The sequence below is a fragment of the Ylistrum balloti genome, unplaced genomic scaffold (genome assembly GCF_031769215.1).
Source record: "Ylistrum balloti isolate Yb309-2 unplaced genomic scaffold, AGI_CSIRO_Ybal_v1 Utg369846, whole genome shotgun sequence".
Classification (NCBI taxonomy): domain Eukaryota; kingdom Metazoa; phylum Mollusca; class Bivalvia; order Pectinida; family Pectinidae; genus Ylistrum; species Ylistrum balloti.
Window position 1 is genome coordinate 950,219 of NW_026782001.1, and position 16,847 is coordinate 967,065.

The 16,847-nt window shown below is 34.8% G+C and overlaps 1 protein-coding gene across 1 annotated transcript in view; it reads right to left on the reverse strand.

Annotated features, from left to right (window-relative positions):
- Positions 1-5,789, reverse strand: part of LOC132545388 (extracellular serine/threonine protein kinase four-jointed-like) — a 73,718-nt gene extending 67,929 nt beyond the window's left edge. Inside the window, exon 1 of the mRNA XM_060209069.1 lies at positions 5,247-5,789. The gene's annotated coding sequence lies outside the window, so the exon portion shown is untranslated. The remainder of the gene's footprint in view (positions 1-5,246) is intronic.
- Positions 5,790-16,847: the final 11,058 nt, after the last annotated feature.

Here is a 16,847-nt window from a genome sequence, read left to right on the forward strand (position 1 = left end):
TAACAAGTTCTGAGATAGGTATGACTACAACTAAAGAATATGATATTGAGAACTATACATACAAGCTCCAAACTAACGTGTTTTATACAACATAGTTCAGACAAAAAGACTAGGAATATCGTTGAACTTCTGAAATAAACAATAGATATTAAACTGATTGCTTTGATACTCCCATAGACTTGTATCACTTTCTATAACACATCAATTAGATTAATAATTTCAATCATCACAAAATGTCCTTGTTAATTTTGTCACTTTGACAACTGGTCCGACCCCACCATCTGTCTCATTAGTGAAGAATCTCCAAAGGGAGTGATAATCCTCTTATTAATTGATCTGTCACAGTTCTATTAGTCCATTCTCACAATAACCAATCATTTCCCAAATTTTGACTCAATAATGGCCATTAAAGTGATCTAGTCCAGGCCCATAACTGCCCCAATCATCATAAAACTGTAAACTATTTGGTCAGATAACTTCTTAATTTATATTGTTTTTAATAACTTTACAAACAAGTTATTTATTTCTATTGTTCTTTATAATTAGTACTAAAACTGCATTATGTTAAGTAATTATTTGTTTCCCGCTCTAAATTGTATAATTTCATTCTTGATGCTTGAACCATTACTTCATTCTTATAAAATAGGAATGCTATACCATGGCTCGATTTATGTAACAAAAATTCAGCGATTCAAGGCCATGCTACTGGGACATGTTGGTGTGACTGTAGAGGTCATAGTCATAATTTCTGTGACTAATATGTGACATGAATTAATTAAAGACAATTTAAATTTGGATGTGACTGTTAAGGTGACAGGTCATTTAGGATCTGCCTTTAAGATTATATATGTATTGCAGACTGCTTCAGGACACGGCTGAAGGTCAGATTCCTCAGCTACTTTGGTCATCTGAGATGTGATGGAAAGTCATACTCTTAGGTCATTTAGGATAGAACTAAAAGTCATGTTCCTGGATCATTAAAGGGTGACTGAAAGTCATATTCCTGGGTCTAACAGGATGGAACTAAAAGTCATGTTCCCTGATCATTAAAGGGTGACTGAAAGTCATATTCCTGGGTCTAACAGGATGGAACTAAAAGTCATGTTCCTGGATCATTAAAGGGTGACTGAAAGTCATATTCCTGGGTCTAACAGGATGGAACTAAAAGTCATGTTCCTGGATCATTAAAGGGTGACTGAAAATCATAATCCTGGGTCTAACAGGATGTGAGAAGTCTTATTCCTGGAACATCTAAAGGTGACTTAAGGTCACATTCCAGGGTCATTTAGGATCTAATATAAGATTAAAATCTTGGACCATTTACGGGTTACTGAAGGTCATATTCCTGGGCCATTTAGGATCTAATAAAAGGTTAAATTCCTCGGTCATTTAATATGTGACTGAAAGTCATATTCCTGTATAAGTGTCATTAACGACATAAGTCATATTCCAAGGTCATTTAGGATAAAGTTCCTGGACCATCTGTGTGTTAGTAAATGTGTGAAGATAACATACCTTTGTTATACTACAGATCTGTTTTGGTATGTGGTAAAGTATTCATTCATTCTGTGCTAATCGAGGTTTTCGTTAGTATCATGGCTATCAACACAGGAGGAAATATGTGGTTTTTTATCCAATCGAAATAGAATGACATATATGAACATGTAGTAAGGTGTATGCTAATTGAATCCACCTCACTGAAAAGTGATACAAAATGGTAGGTTAGAGAACAGGTTTTATGTGTTACTATGTATTAACTGGTGTGTTGGTATCAGTCTTATAAACTAGGGGGGATGATAATATTCATCACATTCAGCATGCAGTGTAAAAACCGTGGATCAGATCTGTAGGATAAACCAACCTTATCACTCAAAATGAATTTATTATCAGAAGTAGGCGAGGTATTGCTGCCAATTAGAGGTTATGAAACACCAAAGGTGCATCACACATCTGAAGATTTACAAGAAATAAAAACCAGGTGATGTGTTTCAGTAGATCTCACCAATGTAACAGTCTTGTGTAGAATTAGATTTGTCTGAGTACTCCATAGAACAGCATAAATAAACTGTCTTTGTGCTTTGAAGGCGTTAAGATGTATTAAATCGGTTTTTGAAATCCTTTTATTCTAGAAGTGATGATGGGCATTGTGGTGCCGTGTAGACAGAAATGTGCTAAGTGTCGCAGACTGATAACCCATCGTCGCCTCTCCGACAATATACGCTCAAACATCAGTCAATTCTCTGTGGTGAGAATTGAATTTAACTAATTAATATAATGTGTACAGCTTTGCATTAACGGCTTTTGTTTTAATTATGGGAGCGAGACTGCAGGCGGCAGACGATCTCAGAGGAAAAATGTGTTTTAAGAATTCACATGAATGTGGATTTCATTTATTTATCAGCTCTTAGAAGGTTCTATAAACATGCATTATTTCATAACATCTTGGCACTTTACCTCTTAAAAATTATGACTAATGTAATATTTAACTTTCAAAAGACATTTTGCGTAAATATTATTTTTGTTTGTTTTATTAAAACAAGTTCTGATGATAAATCATTCATAGAAAACCTGTTTAATTGTTTTTCCTCTAACCAAGATTACACCATGAAGTATTTCTACAAATTTGATGAAAGATTTTGTTTTTTATGAATAATATTTATCATATAAATGTGGCAATAAGCACATGCCTTGTAATAAGTCCAGCCCATTACTCTGAATCAGTTAAAATTGTTTGTCCCCTGGGCTTATTGTAGAATCAGTATGCCACCATGTACCATGGAAAAGTGTCTAAGAGCAGTAACAGTGACAGTGTATACCTCTACCAGAGATAAGATTGTAATGCTTGGTTTTAAAACCATTTGTCAATTAAATGTAAATTCTTCAAATACACTTCCTTTACTATCTTTTAAATGAAATATAAATGGATGTTCAGAACTTTCTGTAAATGTTTTGTATCCATAACGAGTTTAGCTATGAAATTTTTGTATTTTTAAGAACTTAAAATGCCCTTTTTTGAAAATAGAGAAAATATTGAGAGTTTTTGTTTGTCATGTTTTGAACTTTTAAACTCGGTGCTCTGATACCAGGAGTGATTGATGTAAGTAGGAAGGTAGGGTGAAGGTGATTTCATTGGGTTTCAATTTCATCAAGTTCAAGGTCAATAATTTGTTATTTTTAGTCTGCTCCACAACAAACAAATGACAGTAAAAAATTAATAAATTATATTGTAATAAACATCAGGTTTAAATTAACCTAGCATATCATTAGCCAATTACAAAAGATCATTTTTAGTTCTGAAAGTTTTGATATATATCCTACTTCTGGACTGAAAATTTTGTTTAAATCTAATTTCAATTTTAATTAAATCTAAGAGGAATCCACTGGTTTATTGTGACAGAGAACTATACCAAATACACATGTATAAACATTTGTCACAGTTTTAGTAAGCAAATGGAGAGTATCTAGATTAGAACAGAAATCCACTCCCACCAAGAATTAAACTGACAAAAGATAGACACAAAAAGGCCCAACATGCCTTAACTGACCAGAATGCTGACCCCTTGCTGGGACCTTAATGCTCAGTTCTTGTTCACCTGTGGAGTGTTGACCCTGCTATTCAGTTAACTGGACAATATACTGCTAACTCTCCTTAGTGATATCACATGGGGTGGAAAGATTGCTGCTTTTAGTTTGGAAGCCCTTTTGTCCACTAGTATAAAAATAGGAAGGTAACATGATAGTGTTTACTAGCAACCAGACCACAGACTCACCAAGTGCACACAAATTTGGGAAGTTCAGATTATAACAGTAGGAGATCAGGGATAATTGTGCCATATCCAGCTGTCTCTGATCCTTGAAAATATTTTTTGTTATCGTCATGAGAGACAGCGACACACAAATCAGATTGGAATAAAAATGTTTTGCTAATTGACATGTATTGATGAGGTTTTAGGTGGTAGTGATTGATATTGTAATGAGATTTGTCTGATAATCAGGGTACAATCACACTTGGAAATATTAAAAAAAATGAAGATAGTTTTTAATTGACAGCAGAAGGAAAACAGTTTTTTTCAACTTATTAGCAGCAGTTTTTCTCAATGATTCAATTTTGAGACAGATGCCCCCTTGTATGTGACAGATAAAGTCAGAGCAGATTTGCTTTCAACTTCAAAACTGCCTTTACAAATCATTCTTCTAGATTTTGATAGGATAAATGGATGAGGAAAATATGTTTACTAGAATCTATGTTTTTCATTATTATTAAAGAACAGCTTAAAGAGAACTAAAGTGATGTATTAGATATTGTTAGATAGACATATAAAAGAATACATTTCTATAGATGTAAAAAATAAAAATAATACATTGTAATATTACTATCATTACAGACTTATGGCCCATCAACACATAAAAGGTCATTAGGGCCATCAACTGGTAAAACACACAGCGATCCAAAAAGGAAATAACACCAAACAAACTTAAAGTTAAAAGACAAAAGCTAAAAATCTTAAATGGTTATATTATCACAAAATATTAAAATGGTAAATCTGCGATATAGACCACTATCTTCACCTAGAATGTTATAAATCTCAACAGTTTCAAAGATACAGGACATGAGGAAGCACACCAGGTTATTTTGATCAATATATTGACATTATTTTAGACAACAGGATATTGCCTACTCATTAGAGTATTATTTACACTGTGTACTGAGTTTTAATGTTTGGTAGGAGTACTTGTTTGATGTAAATTATCAATACCACAGGTGTTTGTGTCAGTAATACATTGTTAATACTACAGGATAGGTGTTTGTGTTAGTAATACATTGTCACTACCATGACATGTCTGGGTGGAATTGATCAGATGTGTAATACATTGTCAATACTGTATGTATAATACACTCTCAATACTTTTCAAGGTTGAAACCTAGCTGATTTTACTACTCTGCAGTGTTTGGGTTGAAACCTTGTTGATTTTACTACTCTGCAGTGTTTGGGTTGAAACTTTGCTGTTTTCACTACTCTGCAGTGTTTGGGTTGAAACTTTGCTGTTTTTACTACTCTGCAGTGTTTGGGTTGAAACTTTGCTGTTTTTAGTACTCTGCAGTGTTTGGGTTGAAACTTTGTTGTTTTTACTACTCAGCAGTGTTTGGGTTTAAGTGTTGCTGTTGTCACTACTTCGTAGTGTTTGGGTTGAGTGAGCTAGTGTGTAAACAGTTACACGTGGATATAATTATAATGTGTACCTACCTCTGATAGAGAACCAAGGATCACTTCAGTGTTTGACTTCTATCATCTCTAAATACTACAACATCCACTTTGTACTTAGCACTGTAAGAACTGACTCCCATAGGATCTGGTCCTGTACATGATCCTTTATAGCAGGAAAACAACACAATGTAGACTTATGATAGTCTTCGTACCAAACTGTCTATATTAGAACATAAGCCTTGTAATTGGTATATTTCTAGGGACCTCAGTTCCTTTATCCAAAATCACAGTTAGTCCTATGGGATTTGGTGCACGTGTAAGGCTAATGTATATATAGTATGGCTGGAAATCTCAGTAGAACAATAACAGTCTCCATTAGTGTCAATCTCACTGAGTACCACTGGTACACCTCAATCCCTGAAGTAGGTGAACTTTCAGGTCCTTTATCCAAGGGGAATGTATTCCCAAGGGAGAATATAGTCCTGGAAACTGACTATTTACACTGTTGACTTGGGTATAGGGCCCCAGTCTGATGTATAGCTGTGTGGTAGTAGTCAACACTGTATGTAGGTTATCAGTGTTGGAGTGGACACCAATCTCACAGTCCAATAGGCGTTACAGTTAGCACTTCTGGTGTGAGTTTGAAGGGCCCCACAAAAGGCTGCAGTAGGGTCTAGTTACATATAGGTTCATGCTGGGGCCCTCTGGGGATGGTGGTAGGGAGGGGGTGTTTTAAATCGGTCAGTCAGCCTGGGGTGGAAATAACACCTTTAGAAGTGATGTAGTGGAAATGGGTAGACAAGGTGTTTGAGTGGGGTGAGAGAGGCTATTTGTTTCAGTGGTGAAGGGAGAAACAAGTGTTCAAGTAGGAAGGAGGACAGCAGGAGACAAGCTTTAGTGAGAAGGGTCAAGATAGCTTACAATTCAGTATGAGGGGCTTGAGAAGGGAGGAGAAACAAGAGGTTTAAAATGGAGGGTGTGTCTGTGTTTTGGGAGAATATGTGGGAACTAGACAAAACCAGAGATCACAGAGGCTATTAGAATAGAAGTGAAATTAAATGGAAATCATGTTGTTGAAACTGGTGAAAGTTATGAAAATGAAAGTAAATGAAAAATATGTATGTTTCGTAAGTTGTAAAAATGATAAACTCCACTCTAATTTGGCAATTAAAGTTGAAAGGCACTTGAAATGTCTTAAATCACAAAATGTTGAAGTTCTCAATTTAGCCAGAACTAACAGGATTTGTTCTGTACAAGCAATTTTTGTTGTTGTCGAGGAACAAATGAGAGGAACAAATGACTGCTGGTGGTGATTAACCAATGCATTGAGAGAGGTTATTTATCATATTTTCCAGGCTATAAACCTCACCCAAGTATAAGCCACAGGACTGATTTTCAACAATTATTCTGATTTGATCCTCATATAAGATGCCCTGGAATATAAGCCGCACTCTTTCCTATGATCTGGTTACCATTATGTTAACCAAAGTTTGTTGATACAACAGAAAATGGAAGGCAATTCATCAAGACCGTCTGTGAAACATTAAATATAAGTTTGCAAATGAATTATACACAGATATCTATATAGTCTTTTATTTCAGTGATGTGTTTGAAAAGGTAAAAAAGCAATTATTCAGCTCGTTTGGCTTGGAAGCCATCAAAAATTGTCTTCACACAGAAATTGGGCCTGACGCTATTTACGGTTTACTTAACGATATCTCCTTTGGTGTCTGTACTGTTAGATATTAGAGAATATCCTCGCATGCTGTCAAAATTTTTATCATCCCATATTATTTCTTGTAAGTTACACAAAGGCATTCTTACCATAAACAAGCACGGAGGTCGTTCTAGAATTTGACCCGATGACCTACCAATCCCAGGATGCAACAGGTGATTGAAAACTTCCTCTACGGATTCCGATTGATTAATTAAATCCACAAGAATATTTTTTCATTTCAGTCTTAAAACCATCCTGTATACAGATGCACATGACGGTTCTAGATGATCTGTTTTAGTCACAAACACATGATGGACAGGTACTTGTAAAAAACTTGGTACTGATGTCTCGTACTGGTGTACTGGTACGCTTGGTTTAAATCACTATTTCTTATTCTTTCTGGAAAAGTGACATGTTTTTATAGCAACTGAAATTATCAGGGTGCGAGGTCATCAGGTCAACAGCGATGTGATGTGTCTCAACAAAATGTCCGGTTTGAAATACATAACGGTCTGGAACCAATGTTTTTATTTTGTTGTTTTTTTTCGTCCAAGTATAAGCCACACACCCGGCCGCTGAGGAAAACAGCTGCAGCTTATAATCTGGAAAATACAGTACTTATAATATCACTATAATTTGAGCTAAGAAATAAAGGACAAAATGTACAGGCTAGTAAGTAGAGGGAAAAATCAACATTAGCTAAGCAGCTAGGCAGTTAATAGTTTCCCTCACTACAATTCAGAATGGAAGTCCGAAATTTAATCTTATGACCATATTAGGTAAAGGTATCTTTGCAATCGATGAAACTTAATTTTTGATAATATTTTACCTTTTGTCTCCATGATACAAATGTCTTGTAAGGAGGAGGATTCCCATATTGTGTCATGAAATGTTTAAATGTAGTCAAAGAAACAGTGTCAAAATATCTTAAGTGCTGTCACATTAAGACAAAGTTTATATGTGATACCTGTATTTTCTGTTAAATGCTACGCTTATTTCATCACCATCAGTTACATGTGTTATATATGATACCTGTATTTTCTGTTAAATTCTACACTTATTTCATCACCATCAGTTACATGTGTTATATAAGATACCTGTATTTTCTGTTAAATTCTACACTTATTTCATCACCATCAGTTACATGTGTTATATAAGATACCTGTATTTTGTTATATATGATTAAATTCTACACTTATTTCATCACCATCAGTTAATGTGTTATATATGATACCTGTATTTTCTGTTAAATTCTAAGCTTATTTCATCACCATCAGTTACATGTGTTATATATGATACCTGTATTTTCTGTCAAATTCTACGCTTATTTCATCACCATCAGTTACATGTGTTATATATGATACCTGTATTTTCTGTTAAATTCTACACTTATTTCATCACCATCAGTTACATGTGTTACATGTGTTAGTTTGATTCTCTTTTAGGTGTAAGGATGAAAAATGATTGCATAACATTTCTGTCATTCAGCAAAGGAATGGCCTTTCAAAGAAGTTTAACTAAGGTCTCTGATATGTAACGATATGGAAAAGGAAGGAAGGAAGGAGGTATTTCGAGGGGATCAGGTGACCATCAAGGAAAATGTCCTGTAATGATTAATGGACATCTAAAGATTTTAGGGTGGAGTGACGACAGATGAGAGTCATTGTAATTCTCCCACCATTGGTGGTTTTTATCAGTATAGATGAAAATAAATTTCAAATTCAACTGATTTCTAGACCTTTTAATTTTCATATCACTAATTATACCTAGCATCAGCAAGGAGTCATGTAAACACACTGATCGTCCGAGCACAACATATATAATATAGCAGACAGCACAGGTATTTCCCAGAAAACCATCAAAGGGATGTCGACTGAAAGAACAGATATAAAAAAATGTTAGATATTAAAAACATCTTAATGTTGCAAAACTCATCATCAAAATATTATGATTTTCAAAATACAAGAATGACTTTTCCTGAGAATATTTTTGTATAATGTGTTGAAGGCTGGGTTATCAGAAACAGATCATAGGAGATGTTGTATAAATCTGGTTGTCATATGTGACATGATGATCTGGTATCATTCTATATAATGGGACAGCTTTTATAATGGATGTTCCCTGTAAATCCTGCCCACGAGAAACTAAGGATAATGTATGAATATTAACTGTCATTGTATATATCTTTGTCATCAACAATAATCCCTTATTATCACAATGGAGGATGCTCAGTATTTAATTTCTAGTTACAAAAAAAATCGTTATTTTCATCAACACTGACACAAATAAGAACATACAGAACGTATGTAATTGTGTTATTGATAGCAGAAACATCTAGGTGATTATTTTGGATTGACGTTATATTGTTGGGAAAACCTGTTTTTAAATGCAGAATGAAGATGATGATTGATGTGCCATTATTTGCCCCTCCCTTCCTACGGAACAGGGAGGAAAGGAGTGACATTTGATTCTACAGAAATCAGAAACATACCAGCTGAAATTAAGAATGGTTTTATCAGCTCACCTGACCTTAAGACTTTGGTGCACAATCCCATGTCTGTCTGTCTGTCTTGTCTGTCTCGTCAATCTGGCATTGTTACTTTCCTATAGATGACTTTTCCTCAAAAACCATAAACCAAATGTCACCATTTTTGTTCAGTAGCTCCTTGGGATGTAGCCCCAAAATGTTGTGAAAAGAAATGACCATGACTCATAATCAAGGTTAAAGGGGTAAGATTTTTAAAAATGATTAAACATTTTCTTTTTATTAACAGAAAGGCCTAGAATCAGAATATTTCGTTGGTGAGGTATCTTAAATGATATATGACTAAATTTGCAAAAAGAAATCTCCTTGATTAATATTCATAATTAAAGGAGTCCAATGTTTTTAACATAATCTGGTAAATCAGAAGGTGAGATTGCTTGAGGGGTCTATACAGTGGACGGAAACTAGAATACTGGAGGTAAAATTCACAAGGGCAAGTGACCAGATACCTTTTCTTGTCAACTCCAGGAATGGAACCCAATATGCTTTGGTGAAGGAAAGTGTGCCATAGCACCTTGGATAAATCGCCAGTGTGATCCTTACTAAACCTCAATGCAAACACCATTTTAGATACTAGATGTACCAGATTTGATGAAATTATTGTAAATTATCAATGTACTACTTGATACAGTGGTGTATGAATAGTGTGTGACCATTTCCCTGAATGGGCCTCATTGGTGATAGATGCTTCATCTCACAAATAGCTCTGGCCAAATGTGTTAATTTATTTATCCCAAAGCGGTCAGGCATGATGATTTATATGCTTGATTTATGGTTAGAATGACCAGGAGAGATGATGAGTAACTAGGGGCCTAGAGGTCAAGCTTCTAGAAGTGGTCAGTCTGTGGTCACTTGTACATGACCGCTGGTTCTGATAACTAATGCATACAGATAAAACTTCACTGTATATACAAAATCTGGTACTGAAGCTGTGCAGTGTAAACAAATAAAAATATAATCTCTTTGAAATCTTTTTGTATCAAGCATTGTTATCTTAATGCTACATATGATTGTTTCAAAACTGAACTTTTCAAACGTTATTATAAAGATAGATAAAATTTATGTCTTCAGGTGAAATTTTAGAAAACAAATCACAAAACTATTTAATTTTCAATTAATTTACAGCAAAAGGAATGAAGAAGTAGGAGAAATAAAGGATTTCCTGCTGCATATCTAAGGTGAAGATGATTGAAACATCACTGAAAAGGGAATGATACATGTACAATATGTTTATGAGACAGTATCACATCATCAGCAATATTTATCCATCTAGATCTCTCTGACTTATGGGGAACATCTCCACAGTCAAACACCCCAGTTTTGTCAATTAAAGAAAATTGGTATCCTCCTGTAGTTCATCAAAATGTTTACTCTTTTGTTTTAGAGATAAAAAAGTTAATACATTTCTTGAAAAACACAGCCATTAAATATGAATCATTCATCTCCAATCATTATCCTGTCGTGTTTACCACACATCCATCCTCTCCTCGCAAAACACATTACAACACACAAAATGGATTTGTAAAAATTAAAACAAACAAGACACTGACCACAAAACTTACTCTCTGTAGCTGAATTCATCTGTTATAAAGTATGGCTGACAAACCATTTGATGTGGTGTCTTTCATAAATGCAATCCAGAATTGATTTTAAAAGAATTTGTTTCAATGCCCTGGGATTGGAAACAAAGAACTTATTATCTATGACAGGATGCAGAGAACTATTTCCTTGGGAAAGGAAACAAAGAACTTACTCTCTGTGACAGGATACAGAACACATTTTCCTTATTACAGGATTCAAAGAACTAACTCTCTGGGGTAGGAAAGAAAGAACTCACTCTCTCTAATAGGATGCAGAGAACTATTTCCCTGTGACAAGATACGGAAAGCTATCTCCCATTGACAAGGTACAGAGAACAAACTTCCTGTGACAGATATATATGACTGGTTATGAGTGACAGGACACATAGAACTAAATTCCTATGACAGGAAATAGAGGTTTAACTCCCAGTGATGGATACAGAAAACTTACTCTCTGTGACACAATACAGAGAACTCACTCTCTGTGACACAATACAGAAAACTAACTCTCTGTGACACAATACAGAGAACTAACTCTCTGTGACACAATACAGAGAACTCACTCTCTGTGACACAATACAGAGAACTCACTCTCTGTGACACAATACAGAAAACTCACTCTCTGTGACACAATACAGAAAACTAACTCTCTGTGACACAATACAGAAAACTAACTCTCTGTGACATGATACAGAGAACTAACTCTCTGTGACATGATACAGAGAACTTACTCTCTGTGACATGATACAGAGAACTTACTCTCTGTGACACGATACAGAGAACTTACTCTCTGTGACATGATACAGAGAACTAACTCTAAGTGACATGATACAGAGACTAATTCTCTGTGACATCATACAAAGAACTTACTGTAACACAATACAGAGAACTTACTCTGTGACATGATACAAGGAACTAAATCCCTTTTATGATAGCGCCTCTCCATGAAATAAAGAACCAACAAAACAGACAAAAACAACTTGACAAGAAACAATGACAATCCCCATTGCTTCCGGTGGTGTTTTGATAACTTAAGGATGCTGCATGAAGTGCATCTTTTCATTTGATAATTTTGGCATCATTTCATGCATTATATATTACATAAGCATGCAATTATGTAATAACTTAAACACCATTATACGGGGCTTTGTTTAAGACAAAACTGTGATAGTTTAGAGAGCATTTGGTTAAATAAATCAACGATTTTACACTTCAGTATGGCATTGTCAAGGATAGATCATGGTAGGCTGAAGACTTTATTCAAATGAGGTCTTTGATAGTTGTCAGTATGTTGATATGTTTGTTTTATGGAAATATTTACTGTATAAGATATTTGAACCAGTTATTTATGGTATCTTATTTAATGTTGAAGAGAAAAAAATTACCATTATTTTGTTGTGCATTTTGTAGAAGTGATGCGTTGCATTACCGTAATCTTGTAAGACTAATATGTATTATAAAAGACAAAGTCTCATTACCTGAGTGACCTGATGTTCCATAAACAATGTGGTAAATATTACCTCTTTTCTGATACTCATAACACTAATGTCTGTAATGGTTAGATGTGTGTGGGAACTGTGTGTGGCTAAATCACTCTGACTGATCAGATTTTGTAGGTAAATATTCAAAAAGGTTTTTTCTCCATGCTCTACATTTGATAAAATCCTAATAACCCAACAAGTTTTCTTCTTCATCATCATTGACAGCTGTGCTCCACTTAACCAGGAAAACATTCTTCATGGGGAAAAAACATTACAATTTTTTGATGAAACAGATGTAAAATTTTGAAAGTACATAGTCAATTTTCACCCATGTAATCTATATTTCAAGTACTTAGGGAAGAAAAACAAACATTTCCACTCAGCAATAACACTTTGATATCTCTGTACACTGGCAGGGTTTAAAATAAACTGATAATGGTATTGGCTGCATGATTGGTCGATGGTAACATAATCAGTACCTTACCCGAGTCCCTATCACTAGGGGGCAGCACCAGTCTCTGATTAGGCAATTTATGACCAGCTGGGGTGTTGGAATAGTGAGGGATAATTTTCGAGGGTATATGTAATACCTGTGTTAATATAGAAGTTGTTTATCAGATATGTCCACCTTAGTCACCTACAGGGGCCAATATATACCTGCTTATCTACATTGTTCACTTGTGAGTATCGGTCAGACTTGACACTTAATGAGTTGAAGTTTGTGGCGATAACAAACTCTCAGGCAGTGTAAATGGTGTTTATCTGTATCTCCAGAAATCTTAATGGATTTCTGTTGTTTGAATTCTTGTTTTCTTTACATAGAAATATTTACAATTATAATGCATATTTTTTGTTAGAAAAGTTGACTTATTCTGGAATTGTTTTTAGAACTACTAAAGGGACTAGTATTTAATAATCTTAATGCCTGTGTGAGCATTTACTGAATCCTAGCATTACCTGGTATTGTTGTCCATTTGTTACCTTCTTCTACAAAGTCCTTGTATGACCTTGTATTGGGTCTTTGTCTTACCCTGTTTTGAGTCCTTGTATTGGGTCTTTGTCTTACCCTGTATTGAGTCCTTGTTTGACCTTGTATTGAGTCCTTGTATTACCTTGTATTGAGTCCTTGTATTACCTTGTATTGAGTCCATGTGTTACCTTCTACTGTGTCTGTGAACTTGAACTGAGTCCTGATGAGACTTGTTACTGAGTCCTTGTATGGCCTTGTATTGACTTTTTGTGTTTCCATGTATTGAGAACTTTTGTGACCTTGTACTGAGTCTTGTGTGACCTTGTATTGAGTCGATGTATTACCTTCTACTGTGTCCTTGTGTGACCTTGTACTGAGTCTTGTGTTACCATGTATTGAGTCCATGTGTGACCTTGTACTAACTCCCTGTATAACCTACTGAGTCCTTGTGTGACCTTGTACTGAGTCTTGTGTTACCATGTATTGAGTCCATGTGTGACCTTGTACTAACTCCCTGTATAACCTACTGAGTCCTTGTATAACCTTTATTGAGTTTAGTGTGGTCTTGTACTATGTGATGTGTATCTAATCCTTGTATAACCTTGTATTGAGTTTATTGTGGTCTTGTACTATGTGATGTGTATCTAATCCTTGTATTACCTTGTACTGAGTTCTTATTTGACCTTGTACTGAGTATTTACGTGATCTTGTACTGAGCCTTTGTGTGACCTGTACTGAATTCTTGTGTGATGTTTACTGAATCGTTATGTGACCTTGAATTGTGTCCTGGTATGACCTTGTGCTGAGTCCTTGTGTTACCTTTATATTGAATCTTTATATGACCTTGTACTGAGATCTTGTGTGATATTGCCCTCAGCCTTTTTGTGACCTTGTCTGGAGACTGTCTTGTCACCTTGTTCAGACTGTCATATTGTCCTAGATATATTGCCCAATTTTCTCTGTACTTCCATTAGCTGGTAGATTGATGCATACTATATAACAGTGCCTTATGTAGCCTGCTGTTATTTCCCATTCTTCATATGTCACTTTGTCTACAGCTCATCCTGTACACCATGTAAGCTACGGTTGTCTGTATGGAAGAGAATTAAATCATATTTCCTGCTATATAGATATATAAATCACTGCATGGTTCATATACTTTCAAAATCAAGAGAATTTATCAGATCTAGTGCTCATAATTGATACACCATCAAAGAGAGTTAAGATATATTGTTGGTTTTGGTGTTATAAGTGTTGGATATATGCTTTTGATAAATAAAGAAAATACAAACATATTGTAAAATAAGTGTGAGGTAGAATGTTTACTGTGACACTGTTGTACATATTTATTTGTCTGACATCTACAGATTACCAACAACTGGTCTTATAGCACATAAATATTACCTGATTTCCCCTTCATTAAGACTGCCATGGAGATGTTGATATCAAAGGCAACACCTTAATGAAGTAATATCTCTGGTAACCCATCATTTCTGGTCCACCAATGTATCAACACTGAATCACCCCTTCAGAGAGAGACACACTGAATTACCAAGAATTTCTTACCCTGGCCAGAAACCAGCACACACCGTTATGTTTCAACATGGAAATATAATCTAATTTATTAATTTTATCTTTAATTATTTGGTAAAAACAAATTACTTACATGAAAAATTAGCACAGAGAGCAAATGTTAAGTTTACTCAGGACATAGAGGAAGCGGGTCCAATGATACTGGCTTGATTTAGTAGACAGCCACAGATTTAGGTGCTTCTAGACAAGGGGTTATCAGGGAATAACTGAATCTGACTTTGCTTCAAGCTGGAATTTGTTAAGATTGAAGATAACTTCCAACCTTACTTGCAAACTTCACTGATATCTAACTAATTGTGTACTTTCTGATGATGTCACTTGATGATGTATGGCTATTCCTGACAAGAAATGGACTTTGATATTGTTATTTATTATCCTTATAGCTGATACAAATCACTGATCTGTTTTAGTGGAGTTGGCATTATTAATCAGCTTACATTAATGAACAGGCTTTAACAGGCAAGCTAAAACTGATGTACATCCTAGAATTACATATTACTACCATAACAATCATGATACAGGAAAAACAATGGCTGTATTTATTCCAGTAATAATATGATATAATTGAGGAAAATCAAATTTTTTAGGTGTCGAACAAATAACCTATGTTACTTTTATAGAATTTGGTGGCTTTCTGTTACTGCTACTTTTTGAGGATATTACTGTTATTTTTTTGGGATATTACTGCTATTTTTTGACGACATTATTGCTATTTGTTGACGACATTATTGCCATTTGTTGACGACATTACTGCTATTTGTTGACGACATTACTGCTATTTGTTGACGACATTATTGCTATTTGTTGACGACATTACTGCTATTTGTTGACGACATTACTGCTATTTGTTGACGACATTACTGCTATTTGTTGACGACATTACTGCTATTTGTTGACGACATTATTGCTATTTTTTGAGGACATTATTGCTATTCGTTGACGACATTATTGCTATTTGTTGACGACATTATTGCTATTTGTTGACGGCATTACTGCTATTTGTTGACGACATTAGTGCTATTTGTTGACGACATATATGTAAGAGTTTTTACAACTGAGATGTCTAGTGTTGGGATCCATTACAGTCATTCATAGTATAGTTATAAGGATGTCAAACATTTTTATAGTTACCCCACAGATTTCTGGTGTCAAGTGACATTACCATCATACAGAATATCGGAAATTGTGTGGAAAATTTCAATTAATGTATATAATACAAGATATCACCTTTTTTTAACTGTAAACTAATTTGATGTCGTTAAAAGTGTTATACAATTATAAAATTGATTAAAAATTTCCATAATTTTCAGTACAAACATAATATATTCATAGAAAAGCTGCAGGGTTGTCTGTACATGAATGAAGTCATCAAATGCACAAGCATGTTTGTGAATGAGAATGAGCCCAACATATGATAATGTAATGAATTAATTTTGTAGGTAATACACCTTCATAATTATTGAATAGATAAATATTAGAAGGAAAAAGTTTATAGAAGTTTAGGATATCGATGGTGTTGGAGGAACCTAAAACTACAGGGTGTTAGAGGTTGAGGATAAAGGGGGTGGAGAAGGGAACTTAAACTATAGGGTGTTAGAGGTTTAGGATATAGGGATGGAGAAGGGAACTAAAACTACAGGGTGTTAGAGGTTTAGGATAAAGGGGTGGATGAGGGAACTAAAACTACAGGGTGTCAGAGGTTTAGGATAAAGGGGTGGAGGAGGGAACTAAAACTACAGGGTGTTAGAGGTTTA